The following is a 15,217-nucleotide window of genomic DNA, read 5'->3' as shown; positions in this document are numbered from 1 at the left end:
CACATAGGGCAGTGTAGGATTTTGATCATTAGTTGCGAGTGCAGGGCAGTGTAGGATTTTGATCATTAGTTGCGAGTGCAAAAGCTCCATTTTTATGGATGGCGAGTAATATTTTCCTTACAAATTAAAAAAAAATGCAAAACTACTATCTTACATTTCTGGAGCTCAAAAGTCCAAAATGGTTCTCACTGGGCTAAACTTGAGCTGTCAGCAATGCTGCATTCCTCAGTGGAAGCTCCAGAAAAGAGTCTGTTTTCTCACCTTTTCTAGCTCCCAGAGACTACCTGCACACCTCCCTTGTGTGTCCCCTTCCTCCATCTGCAGAGCCAGCAGTGCATCCCCTTCAAGTCTCTGACTCTGCCTGTCCTGCCTTCTTTCACAAAGAAGCGCCTTTGTGATTATTCATATGGAAGTTCTTTCCATGTCAATATTCTTAACTTAATCACCTCTGCAAAGTCCCCTGTTTCATGTAAGGTAACATATTCCCAGGGCTTAGGATGTGGTGGGCCACCGTTCTACCTTCCACAGAAGAATTTCTCCGCACTGTAACACAATGGCAAATCCTCTTAATGGTCCTAAGTTGACTCTTAAATTATGTCTGGTCACGGATCACGCCGTGCAGACAAAAATCTCAATTCTTAACTAAATTCTTAACTACTTTGTGTTAATGAACACAAAGTAAAAAAATTAATAGAAGAAAGTAAAATATATACACATAAAGGTGATACTCTTTATGGTGTAAGAAATCTATAATCCCTTGGTAGAAATACTCAGAGTAATAATCAGAGATAAAAAGGTAGCTTTTAGTGGGGCTGATACAAAAAAGATCTACATTTATATGTGACTTGCTTTTTGTTTCTAAAAGTTGAAAATATCTCTTGAAGATAATAATATGAATTTCCATTTAGGCAAAATTGATTAAAATAAAACATAAGCTCTAAACAAATGTTTCTACCTTTAAGTTTTCTCCTATTTCTTTTTTTTAAATGTTTATTCATTTTTGAGAGAGAGGCAGAGTGCATGCAGGGGAGGGGCAGACAGAGAGGAAGACAAGGGGAGTGTATCAGTGTAACCAAAGCAGGCGCCAGGTTCTGAGCTGTCAGCTCAGAGCCTGATGTGGGGCTTGAACTCATGAACCGTGAGATCATGACCTGAGCTGAAGTCAGATGCTTAACTGACTAAGCCATCCAGGTGCCCCAAGATTTCTCCTATTTCAAATGAACCAGACGATTAAAAACATAAATCAATACAAAATGCTTCCCAGGATTAGTCAGTAAGATAACATAAAATTTTTCAATATTTGAAATTCTTTCATTACAATAATATTAGAGTTTCAGATTCAACTACTTGATTTGTTTTCTCCAAATGGCTATTCTTATCATCTGCCCTTTTCTTCAATATAAAAATCATTTATTAATTGCTTCCTTTGTACAAGCACTATCCTAAGTGTGGGGACATAAAAATGAATAAAGTGTGGCTTCTAATTTTGGACTTTGCAGTCCAGTGTGACAAAACTTAGAAAATCAAACCATTTCTGCACTAATGGTTATATGAAGAAAATACCATGAAAACACAGGTAAGGGAGCATCTAACTATTTTTTATTTTTAAATATTTATTTATTTGTGACAGAGAGAGAGAGAGAGAGAGAGAAGGGGAAGAGAGAGAGGGAGAGAGAGGATCTGAAGTGGGCTCTGTGCTGAGAGTGGAGAGCCCAATGCAGGGCTCGAACTCACGAACCGTGAGATCATGACCTGAGCTGAAGTCAGATGCTTAACCGACCGAGCCACCCAGGTGCCCTGGGAGCATTTAATTCTTAAGCAATCACACTTTAGAAAATAATGTACTTCGTCTCAGCTAAAAATACTTGTACTAATAAGGTAAAAGAACAGTGAACTGAAAGACAAGATGTATTAACAAGTAATGGAATAAAGGAGTATTTAGGAATGAAAGATGATTTATGAGCACAGATTGCAGTAAAATTATTGTTATAGATACCAATATTTTGGTTACAAATCTTCTCTCTCTTGGGAAAATAGAATGGCTTCTTTGAGAAGCAGATTTCTCTTCCAAATGTTTTTCACTAACACCAAACTGGATGAGAGGAAGAATTTATCTTCCAGGACTGAATTTAACTTCTCTGTTTAATTTCAGTAAATATGAACTACTTATTGGGAAAAGAATTTCTTGTGCAGGTAGTTGCGTGGTTGTCTTTTACAATTTGAAATTCTAAGCTAAATGTGCCTTCTAATTCATCATTACTCAAAAGCATGTAAGAGTGGCCCTACATTTAAACAAAATACTGTATGAAGCAGTTTACACTTGGAGAGGTAAGGAACTATAATAATGATACTCTTATTATTGGAAAAATGATATGTGCCAACATGCCAAGTCTAGAACATACCAAGTCTACTCAACAAGACCGGCAGCAGTCATTTATAATCATAAGGACTATTAACTAAACAAGAGAAAACAGAACAAACATGTTTAGAAAGTTCCACTGATGGGGGTGCCTGGGTGGCTCAGTCAGTTGAGCGTCCGACTTCAGCGCAGGTCATGATCTCACGGTCTGTGAGTTCGAGCCCCACGTTGGGCTCTGTGCTGACAGATCAGAGCCTGGAGCCTGCTTGGGATTCTGTGTCTCCCTCTCCCTCTGCCCCTCCCCGGCTCATGCTCTGTCTCTCTCACGCTCTGTCTCTCTCACGCTCTGTCTCTCTCTCTGTCAAAAATAAATGAACATTAAAAAAAAAATAAAAAAAAATAAAAAAGAAAGTTCCACTGAGGAAAGTAAAGACAGATGATGGATAGATAGGCAGGTAAATACATAGATAGATAGATAGATAGATAGATAGATAGATAGATAGATACACAGATGGAGTTATATAAAGATAGAAACGAGCCATGAGGTAAAAAAGGAAGGGGGAAACTTCCTGTTCTGAAAAACTGAGCTCAACTGTAACCCACAAATTTTTCAAAAAATGTATTACTATTTTTTTTAAATTTTAATGTTTATTTTTGAGAGAGAGAGAGAGAGACAGTGCGAGCAGGGGAGGGGCAGAGAGTGAGGGAGACACAGAATCTGAAGCAGGCTCCAGGCTCTGAGCTGTCAGCACAGAGCCCGACGTGGGGCTTGAACTCACAAGCAGTGAGATCATGACCTGAGCTAAAGTCAGATGCTTAACTGACTGAGCCACCCAGGTGTCCCCCAAAATGTATTATTTTAATAACATTTTCTACTTTCTCTATTATTATAGAAGAATGTATTTTCATAGTTTTACACTTGGAAAATGGACAGAGGACAGAGAAGATGATAGAAACCCCGTTAATCTCATTACCCTGTGATATCCACTCAAAAATTTACCTGCATTTGCTTCATTATTTGTCTATGAAAATGTATCTTACCCATAAGCAAAATTAAAATCCTTGTGTAAACTTTGTTTTGTAAATTTCTTTTGTTTAAAAATGTGTTATTGGGGTGCCTGGGTGGCTTGGTCGGTTAAGCGTCGGACTTCGGCTCAGGTCATGATCTCACGGTCCATGAGTTCAAGCCCCGCATCGGGCTCTGTGCTGACAGCTCAGAGCCTGGAGCCTGTTTCAGATTCTGTGTCTCCCTCCCTCTCTCCCTCCCCCGTTCATGCTCTGTCTCTCTCTGTCTCAAAAATAAATAAACGTTAAAAAAAAAATTAAAAAAAAATGTGTTATTATATTTCCCATGTCATGAATAGATTTTAAAAATATATCTTTAATAACTGTACTTTATATCTTTTTGTGGATATTCCATGATTTATTTACATAATTTCTTAATATTAGACACCAGTATTACTTCCAATATTTTGCTACTAAAAATGTTGCAATAAGTAATTTGCAATAATTATACAAAATTTGTTTCTTCAGTATAAAATGTCTACTTTAAAAGTGGAATTTCTGGGTCAAAATACCTGGACTCTTTCAAAAGTCTCTTAAAAAGGGGTCAATTTGTTTACTCCAGCCTTCCCCACACCGAATGTAATACATAAGAACTTGTCTATCTTTTTTATTTACATAACTTGAATAATTCTACATGCATTTTTCTGTGTCGTGTTTTTACCTACTCATTTATTTTGGAGATCTTTCCATGTCAACACATAAAGATCAGTTTCACTCTTTTTAGATTAGCATTTATTTCCATTGTATGAATTGTATGAATATTTCCATTGTATGAATTCCCAAGCCTTGACTTGTCCCATCCCATCATGAGCAAGTACTTTTGGGAGGGCACAGAAGTTCATCATCAGGTAGAAGATGGGAGCTAGTGTGGAACCCAGTGTCAGAGAGGCACTGACCTCTCAGAGAGAAACAGGAGCCGATTGGATGAAAAAGTATAAGAGAAATGGGAGGGCGGAAGGAGTAGAAGATAAGAAAGAAAGAGCAGGGGTGTCTGGGTGGTTCGGCTTAGGTCATGATCTCACGGCTTGTGGGATCAAGCTCCACCTTGGGCCCCAGGCTGGCAGTGTGGAGTCTGCTTGGGATTCTCTCTCTCCCTCTCTGCCCCTCCCCACTTGCTCTCTCTGTCAAAATAAAGACATAAAAAATTGGAAGAAAAAAAGAAAGAAGGAAGATAAGGGAATAAAAAAAGTGAGAGAGGAGACATACAATGAAGTAGCTAGCCATGTCAAGGAAACAGACAGGGCCAGAGAGGAAAAGGAAGGGAGAGCTGACAACAAAAGAGGAACTCTGTCCACTATCGTTATAGTGTTACGATTTATAGTTTAAAATATGCTTTGTGTACAGACTCTAATTTCACAGTAAATACATGCAGCAAATAAGTAGGATAGTTAATACTGTTGAGCCATATGATATCAACCCCACATTTCTTATGAGATATGTCCATGCTTTTTTCTTTTATATTTATTTAGTTTTAGTAATCTCTATACCCAACATGGGGCTCGAACTCACAATCTTGGGATCAAGAGCTTCATGGTCTTCCAGCGGGGCCAGCCAGGCACCCATCCGGGTTTCTATACCACAACTCAGACTAGCTTGGCTTTGAGGTATCCTGGGAAATACTAATTAGTTTGAAAGGGAAAGGTGAGGTGTCAGAAGCAAGAATAAATACAATTGATGGGAACATAGGGCAGGCTGTAGGAGCAAGTTAGCACTGTCCAAATAGTCAGGGAAAACTGAAGTTTGTTCCAGAACAAATCAGTACTCAAAAGGGCTTCTGATTTAGCTGTTGAGGTATAGCAGCAAGGGAATCGAGGAGGAACTGAAAATCAACATTAGGAAAGCAGTCATCCAGTTGATGAAGAGTTAGAAGCCAATAATTGGAGGCACAGATCTAACCTCTGTGGAAAGGGGCTAGCATAGGCTCTCCACAGGCTGCTGGATATCAATGAAATAGACTTATATTTAAGGAGAGGCTGCCATGATTTCTGAGCAGCAGAAAACAGGAGCTGGGGGCAAGTGGGGGCATCACCCATTCATAGGGATGGACAAATATAGGGAAAGGCTACAGCTTGGAGGACACAGGTTTATAAGCTCAGAGTTCAAATCAGAGACCAGATGATATCCTATCCATGCCCTGGTGGAAATGGGGATTTTGATCTTTTTCTTGTCCTGATCAGGAATGGCAGAGATACAAAACTGAGCCCACCGGGGAAGCCAGAGTTTGGCATACTTTATTTCTACCTCAAGTGACATTTCTTAACAATAAGGTGGGTTATCTTTGTCAATCACAGTAGCTAATATTGTTAAATGAGGGCTTACTGCTTTATGTGAATGATCCCAATTTATCCTCAAAGCAACCCTTGAAGCAGGTACTGCCATTTTATACATTTTACTGAGGCAGGTACTTTTACCGAGGCAGTTGCTGAGACCCTAAGAGATCAGGTTGCTCACTTACCCTATTACTAGCCTTAAGCATTAGAACTGGAATCTCAACCCAAGTCATCTAATCCCACACTCTTTGCTTTTAAACATAACTGCCTTCCTTATAGAGAGATTGGACATGTTGGGGAATATGAAGCCACATACAGATGGAAGTATCTATTACAATCCTTTAGCCTAATTATTTTTAGCCATTGTCTGCCAAAGTCTATCTTTTTCAATTTTATTAGGATGATCTGCTCTTGAATCTGAAAATTAAGTGTTTCACTTGACCATCTACCTCAATTTTGTACCACTCTTCCTCCATTTACTGCTAATCCTGAGATTATTTGCATCTGGTCATTTATCTTAGCTGCCTTCCCTTTCTTTGTCCTCTTCTCCCAAAGGTTTTTTTACCTGTTATTTGAATCATTTATTTCGGTCTCTCCCTATGGAACATTAACATGATAAAGATTCTTATCATCACTAAAAACACAACTTTTGAAAATAGCTCATATAATTAAAATGCATTATGTTTAATACAATTAACTTTTTTTCCCCTAGGGTTAATTCTATATATATATATTTAATTTTAGAAGTGTGGATTACAACCTCTTACTATCTTTAAGCCATGCAGAACTTCAGTGCTGAATTTTAAGTTTTAAAAGTAGGATCATCATTCAGTTATAAGAATTTCATGCATAACTATAATAGTTGCTGTTCCATCCATTGCTGCTTATAGTAACTTTTTCGTATTAGTGATGTTTCATGTTTTTCTTTTAATTGTTAAAATCTCTGCTCCACTAACTGTAAATTTACGTATAGTTTTCCAGACAAAACTATTTTCTTAAAAGTTTTTCAAAATGAGAGAATTTCTGTCAGGCAGAAATCAGTCTGGGAATTTACTGTGATGAGCCTGCTAATTAATGGTGGATGACACTTTGCAGGAATGCTATTAGGAGGTGGAAGGCATCCGAAGAAATCAGAAAATTGCTCTTCATGAATAAAGGAAGACATGCTTTTCCCTCTGACAAAGAGATGGGAAAAGAATAATAATAATAATAAACTAGGTGAAGAGATAGAAGCCACAAAAGAGAGAAAGGAACTAGAAAGACCAGTAATTTTGTGTGATCTGGCAATAACAAGATAGGAAACAATAGAAAAACTTACTTTCACATTACCAGTGAAGCAAAAAATATACAAAAATTAATCTCACAAAGCAGTACCTAAGAGCCTAAACCCTTACTAACAAAATATTAAAACTGCATTAAAGAGGGGTGCCTGGATGGCTAAGTCAGCAGAGTAAGCGACTCTTGATCTCAGTGTTGTAGGTTTGAGCCCCATGTTGGGTGTAGAGATTACTTAAAAAATGTATAGTCTAAAAAAAAAAAAACCTATTATAGAGCATTTAAAAGGTCCAAAACAGGGGGACCTGGGTGGCTCAGTTGGTTGAGTGTCAGACTTCGGCTCAGGTCATGATCTCTTGGTTTGTGAGTTCCAGCCCCACAGAGGGCTCTCTGATGTCAGCACAGAGCCTGCTTCAGATCCTCGGTTCCCCTTTCTCCACCTCTCCCCCCCTCAAAAATAAACATTTAAAATATAAACAAATAAAAGGGCCGAAACGGCTGTGTAGAAAAAGAAATACAACATGTTCCAGGAGGAGAAGTTTGGAAGGAGCTAGGGTAAGGGTGAGTGTGTGCCTAGGAAGGAGCAGTACAAGGGAGTTTTTTGACAGTTCTGTGCCCTGATTGTGGTGGTGGTCACAGGAACCCATACATGGAGTAAATTTCATAGAACTATGCCACAAACACACAAAAAGAGTACTTGCAAAACTGGTGAAATACACATTAGATCTATGGTCAATGGTATTTTATCAATGGCACTTTCTTGCTTTTGATAAAATACCGTGAAGTGGCTGAAGGGTACACAGGAACTCTATTATTTCTGCAACTTCTAAGTGAGTCTAAAATCAAATGAAAATATGAAGTTTTTTAAAAGTCACATTCTAAGAGATTCATGAATCAAAAATCTCAAAGGAGAAATTAGAAAGTAGCTTGAATTGAGAAAATAAGATCGGGGTGCCTGGGTGGCTTGGTCAGTGTCCGACTCTTGGTTTCAGCTTAGGTCGTCTCATGGCTAGTGTGTTAGAGCGCCACATCAGGCTGTGCACTGACTGCAGAGTCTGCTTGAGGTTCTCTCTCTTTCCCTCTCTCTCTCTACCCCTCCCCTGCTCTCATGTTCTCTGTCTCTGTCTCTCTCGAAATAAATTAAAAAAAAAAAAGATAAAACATATAGCATGGTGACTCCAGTTAGTAATACTGTATTGAATACTTGAAATTTGCAGAGTGCATTTTAAGTGTTCTCAACGCACACACATATACACACACCCACCCATACACAAAAGATAAGTGAAGTGATGGATGTGTTCATTAACCTGATAATCATTTCACAATATATACATATATCAAATCATTACATCATGCAATTTAAATATGTACAATTTTGTCTGTCGATTATACCTCAATAGAGCTGATAAAAAATCATGAATGTTGTTTTTAAAAATAAATAAATGTTAAATAATTACTATATGGTAAAGTAGTTTCATGTAATATTTGAAGAATGACTTAAATGTTGAAAAATTAATCACTATATAAGGATAAAAGAATGGAATTGTCTGAGAAAATATGTAAATAGAGCAGTAGTAACCAGACAAATGGTTATAGCTGAAACTTCAATACTGTTAAAAAATAATATAGGGGCGCCTGGGTGGCTCAGTCAGTTGAGCGTCTGACTTTGGCTCAGGTCATGATCTCACAGTTCCTGAGTTTGAGCCCCGCATCATATCCTCTGTCTCCGTCTCTCTCTCTGCCCCTTCCCTGCTAGTGCTATCTCAAAAATAAACAAACATTAAAAAAAATATGTAGTTTTTCATTGTTTTTTCTACTGGATAATTTATAGGTTTTGTTTAAAAGGTAAATTATTATAATTTGTAGCTGTTTACAAAATAAAATTAATTTTTCTTTAAAATCTAAGAGAGTAAAGTGTTGGAAATATTCGATGTGTTTTTGTTTTTCCTTTCCCAGAGCTTTTCATTCTTAATTCTATTTACCATGCTACTCCAAACAGGCACCACTGATTACTTAATTTGACTATAATCAAAATGCTAGAAATAAAGTACTTTAATCACGTCTTAAGACTTCCTTGATATAAACATCACAATGACAAAATCTGATTTTTCCCCCACCATGATAGATAATGCTGATTTAAGTTAAAATCTAATTTTTTAAAACAAGATTAAGGACATTACATGAATTCCTTCAGAGACAATAACAATCCTGCCAAGAAAATTACATTACCCAGTGCACTATGCTAACCATATTGGCTGGGGGGAGTGAGTAATTACCACAACAAACAATGGAGTTGATTTTCAACAGCAGTTCCCTCTCTGTTTCCTATTTGAACTCTTGCTACTTATGTTGAAAACTGTGTATTATCTTCTGATGCATTCTGCCTCATTACTTAGATTCCCAAACTCTCAGGTTCCTCTAAAATCTAACTTCTCTTTCACCTTTTATTTCCTGTTTATTCTCTGTTAGCATACTAAGTACTTTGACAGTAGCAACCCAATGAAGTGTCTCTGATACCAATTCCTTGTACACTGGTGGGAAACAATTTTAAAAATGGAAGAGACGTCAGGAGAAAATCCTGCATTTAGAAAAATGAAGCCAAATTCATTTTATAAAGGAGATAAGTAAAGAAGCAAATTTTTTTAATAAGTTTTTTAAATGTTTATTTATATTTGAGAAAGAGAGAGAGAGAGACAGAGTGCGTGAGTAGGGGATGGGCAGAGAGAGACATAGAATCTGAAGCAGGCTTCAGGCTCTGAGCTGTCAACACAGAGCCCTACGCGGTGCTCTAACTCATGAGCCACTCAGATCATTACCTAGGCCGAAGTCAATGCTTAACCAATGGAGCCACTCAGGTGCTCCAAGAAGCAAATCTTGAGATCCAGCAAATAATATTTTCAGTTGACCCAAAGTATACTTAACCCAAAATAGGTTATTAGGATTTGTTATTTTTTTCATTGATTATCAAACTTTCAAAAGTCATCACTGTCAATATTCTTACCTCTATTCTAGAATATTAAAAATAACATGTAGGAGGAGAAGGGTCAGAAGCCACCCTAATGTATCATTTTCCTTACCCATGGTGAAACTCTTCATTTAAATAAATTCTTCAAATTCTACCAAATGGAGATATTCAGGTTAACAATAGTTCTCAATATGTGAAAATCTTAGAAAAGCTTAAGACGCATTTATTAACTATGGTCATTCATTTTGTCTCAAGTAAGTTTAATAAACAATTGTTTTCAACACCTGACTGAGATGCTTAGGAGCTACTGTTTCTCTCTCCCTCCTTTTTTTTTTTTTCTTTGATGGTGTGGGTAGGAGGATGGGGTAGAGGTATATAATTGTGAGGTCCGGATCTGCTTAGTATAAGCGAAGAGAACAACTCTGGATAAAGAGAGAAGAGCATAAATGTTTGATTTGCCTGCGGCTTGTGGGAAAGACTATCAAAAGGTGGGAGGGGCACGTGGAAGGGAAGACAGGAGGGCCCTGAAAAGAAACTCGCTTTTTCCACGGTTTTGTCTAAAGTGGTTACTCATGTAATGACAACAAAGTATCATCCTTAGTTGACTCTATCAGAGCTAATGGGCTCGTTTCATTTGCCATGGATTTTTCCCTCCACAGGAGATCTGGACCAGGAACCTACCTACATCTGCTTCAAATCATGCATCGTACAGAATCTCTGAGCAGCAAGGGACTGGGGGTGGCATGTGGCATCTGTGCCACAGGTAGGAGATGGCTAACCCTTGTTCAAGGTCACACCGGTAAGCAAACAGCCTGGAAAACGCTGTTTCTCTTGGAAATGCCTGCCCCACTTATTCTGAAACGTTGACTCCCTATGTTTCATTCAGATTTTTGCCTGCTTATTACCTTCTCAGATCTAGACCATCCTGGACGAATCTGAACAGATTCCCACCCCCATCCCAACCACCCTATTATTCTCTATAATAGCACACTTGGTTTCTTTATAGTAATTAATACAACTTGTACTTGTCTACTCATCTGTTTACTTGTATATAAAATATTATCTTGTTTGGTACAAGTAAATAATAAGCCTTGATAAAAAGAATATGCCTTTGTACTGGTCTTCATGTTTATATTTTGCAAATATTTATTTAGCACCTATGGTATTTCAAGAAATATTTGTAGCACAAGAGATCAATGGGACACAAGCCAAACCTAGTTCCTTATTAAAGCTGAAAATAGATTAGTGAATATTGACTGGGAATTTAATAATTGCAACTTAAATTGTATTTTTTTTTTTTTTAAGCGGGCTCCATGTTCAACATGGGGCTTGAACTCACGACCCTGACATTAAGAGTCGCGTGCTCTACCAACTGAGCCAGCCAGGCACCACTTAAATTGTATTTGCTTCAAGTTTATTTATTTATTTTTGAAAGAATGAGCAAGCAGAAGAGGGGCAGAGAGAGAGAGGGAGAGAGAGAATCCCAGGCAGGTTCCACACCGTCAGCACAGAACCTGATGTGGGGCTTGAACTGATGAACCGAGAGATCATGATCTGAGCTGAAATCAAGAGTTGGATACTTAACTGACTGAGCCACCCAGGCACCCATAAATTGTATTTTTTTTTTATATACACATACTTTTTTGCCTGTTTAGAATCAAAGAATATTTTTCACTTCCACAGGTAACTGTGCTTTCTCTCATTTTTCTTGATACATGGGGTCTTCTTGGCCTGGTTTTTATTTTACCACCTGTGGTAGACACATGGATACAGAAAGCAGTTCATATTTAACTTTGTTATGAGAAAACCCTGTGCAAGTGCCATGTAAATAGCAACTGATCCCTGGTCTCTGTGATGAGGACACAACAGGAAATGGAAAGACGTGGGGAGCTGGAGAAAACATGCCCCAAATAAAGGGTGCCACACCACGGCTGCTCTGTAATTTTACTGTTTGTGAGAGCTCAGTTTTTCAAGAGAAGCTAGAAGTCTGGGTTGGATTTTATTTATATTAAAGTATCCGATTTTTAAATTGTTTGGGCTAATTAAGTGAAATGTGGCCACACCAGGCAGGTCAAACAAATATGATGTTAGACCATATTCAGCCCTCTTGATATCTGTTTCCTCCATCCTAATGTTCATTAGGATTTCTCATTTTCAACTGATAAGACTCTTTGACCGCTAATACTCGGGACATTTAAAGGCAGATAACTTTCTATTTCTTCCTTTCACAGTACGTAACAGGTACTTACAAAATATTAGTTGCGTAGACTGACTGAATGAAATCATTCACACTTTGTAATGTGGTTCAAAAGTCAGAGTTATTTAATTTCTCTGAAGTGAGAAAAATTGAATAATAAAAATGTATTTACATATTTGATAACCGTAACAGTGCACAATTTTGAGCACTTTCTATGTACTAGGTGCTTTGAGGTCTTGCCCTAGTAAATCATTATGATGATTCTGTGTAAGACTATCATTGTCCCCTAACTCGTCCAAAGAGTTAGTAAGCTACAGAGTTATTAAAGGGAAGAGATATAAAATAATCTAATTCTGACTCCAAGTCCCAAGTATCAATCACTTAATTATTATTCCATGTTCATTTGTATTAAAGAACAACCATAACATAATAAAGACCTATGAAACAAATATCGTTTTGTTCTGGAAACTGACACTGGTTTTTGCATCAGCTACGTAATCTAAGAGAACAGAGATATAATGTGAGGTAAGAACTTGGAAAAATCCAAGGACTTTTGGAGAAGTTGTAGGTTGAGAAGGAAAACACAAGGCCCCAGAATGGGACGAAAGACTCGCTTTAATCAAAAGCGATGAAAAGTGGAGTGCTAGGAATCAGAAAAAAAGCTATCTGGAAAAGTTTTTTTCGAATCCTGGCTGCATATTAGAGTCATCCGGGAAGTTTTTAAAAAAAGACTCCTGCCTGGTTGCAAGGGCAGACTCTTTGAGAAAGAGACCACAACATCAACATTAGAAACAAAACTAATCAAAACTCTTTAGATGGTTCCAAAATACAGCCGGATGGAAATTTCTGCCTCAGATTATCCAGTGATAGTCAAACTAAACTCTTAGAGGATCCTCAGAAGTACCTCAAGTTTAGGGAAGAGTAGGTCGGACTTCATGCCGCTCGTTCCTGTCAGTCTCATTGGCTCTGCTTTGATCTGTTTCGTATACTGGGCTTCTGCATTAGATTTCATTTGAAAAAATAGTTTTGTAGTAAAAAATAAAGAGATGGCTTTTCATCGCTCTATCCCCCTCAGTTTTAAATTGGAAACTGAGGAATAAAGGGGCCAATACAGAGGCTGCCACAAGACACGTGGATTTCAAGAACCCATCTCCGTGGCTTTGATCAGAGACAGAGAGACACGTAGAAATGAGGTGTCAGGCACTGGACACTGGAATGCCGCCTCAGTGCCACGCGCAGTCTCCATAGATGTCCTCGTCAGTGGTGACAGTTGAAATAACAGAAAAACCAGCCGGCTCAGTTAATCTTGGGCAAGTTCCTATAAATGATGGAAACTAACTTCCATCCAGAATCCTGTAAGAGACAGAACACAGTACTTGGTGTTCCAGTCTTTGAGATTTCTTTCAACTTCAGGAAGAACTTGGACTGGATGCTGAGTACCAGTTGTCAAGTCACTACACCAGGCTCCACCATGTTAGGACTCTTAAATGCCACGTGATTGTTCAGCGATAAGCAAAGGTCAAAAGTGAAAAACAAATATGAAGGAAAAAGAAAAATAACTTAGCAAAAAGGATTTAAAAATGGGCAAGGAAACAAAAATGAAAGATTTAAAAAAACTGCAACTGAAAAAACTTGAAAAAGCTGAAATACAATATAAATTAAGACACATACTAGAAAGTTAAAAGGCCAAAAGAGAAAGTTCTATAAGGTGTTTCTTTTTCACTTACTGGTATTCTGTTAATTACCATTGGGTAAAACCTCAGTATAGAGACAAGATCTGATCTTTTGTCTTCTAATTACTACTGATGACTGATTTGAGTCTGAGAATATTGATAATAAAGTCAATGGACAATGTTTTCCATTGTAGGACAATGTTTTCATAATTGTATGAAGATGAAAGAGACCTTAAATTTTCTTTTTTTGTCTTTATTATTGCTAAATGGTCATCTAGTCCATGTTTGATTTATTAAAATGTTTACTAAATGGCTTTTGTGTGCTAAGTACTATATTAGGTAATGAGGACAAAAATGTGAAGACGACAGATCTAGTTAGACATATCTGTGCTTCGTGGAGGTATATTCAAATACAGAAAAAAGATAAAAAGTAAAAGTATTGTAAGGGGGAAGAACCAGGGCACTTACAATAGAGAATGAATGGATAAAAATTGTGCATTACTTTAGATACAGTGGTCAAAGAGTGATGGCAGATCAATATTTCCAGTGGTGAGAAAGCACTATTTCCAAAGGCACTCCATTTCTGAGGGAAGAGAAAGTGTGAGAGTTCAAGGTACCACAGTCCAGAATGGCTTAAACAGATTATAACAGAATGTGGCATGGGATGAGACTGGAGATGGCCTTGAGAGCATATTAAGAAATGTACACTTTAGGGTGCCTGGGTGGCTCAGTCTAAATTAAGCATCTGACCTTGGCTCAGGTCATGATCTCACAGTTCACGGGTTCAAGCCCTGTGTCGGGCTTTTTGCGGGCAGCACGGAGCCCACTTAGGATTCTCTCTCTCTGCCTTTCCCAATGCTCTCACGCTCTTTCTCTCTCTCAAAATAAATAAACATATAGGAGAAAACAGAGTTGAAACTCGTAAATTTGTGTTGAATTTTACAAAGATCACTTATATTGTGTATAAAGAATAAACTTCAGCGGTGCCTCAGTGGCTCAGTCGGTTAAGTGTCCAACTTCAGCTCGGGTCATGATCTTATGCAGAAGGTAAAGTGATTGACAGTGCCTTGAGATAAGTGACATATACTTATCATGGGACCCCCCTCTCCTCCACCACTGGCAGGGGTCTCAAGTAGCTTGTTGGTTAGGTGATGAATCTCTGATAAATGAAACACAGCAGTTTTGACCTGAATGATAATAAAAGTCAGCATTACAGAATATTTTTCCCACGTCAAAGAAGCACCCAGTGAAAAACTTTTAGGCATCAAGACGCTTGGTTTTTCTAGAAACAGAAAAAAAGACCAAGATGGCTGAAGTTCTGGGATTGGGAATAGATGAAATCAGAGATGAAGGAACAAAAACATGTGGGGTCTTCTATGAGGTGGAGTGGTGCCATTTACTGAGATTAAAAAG

The sequence above is a fragment of the Acinonyx jubatus genome, chromosome F2 (assembly GCF_027475565.1).
Source record: "Acinonyx jubatus isolate Ajub_Pintada_27869175 chromosome F2, VMU_Ajub_asm_v1.0, whole genome shotgun sequence".
Lineage (NCBI taxonomy): Eukaryota > Metazoa > Chordata > Mammalia > Carnivora > Felidae > Acinonyx > Acinonyx jubatus.
This window is presented reverse-complemented; position numbering follows the sequence as displayed.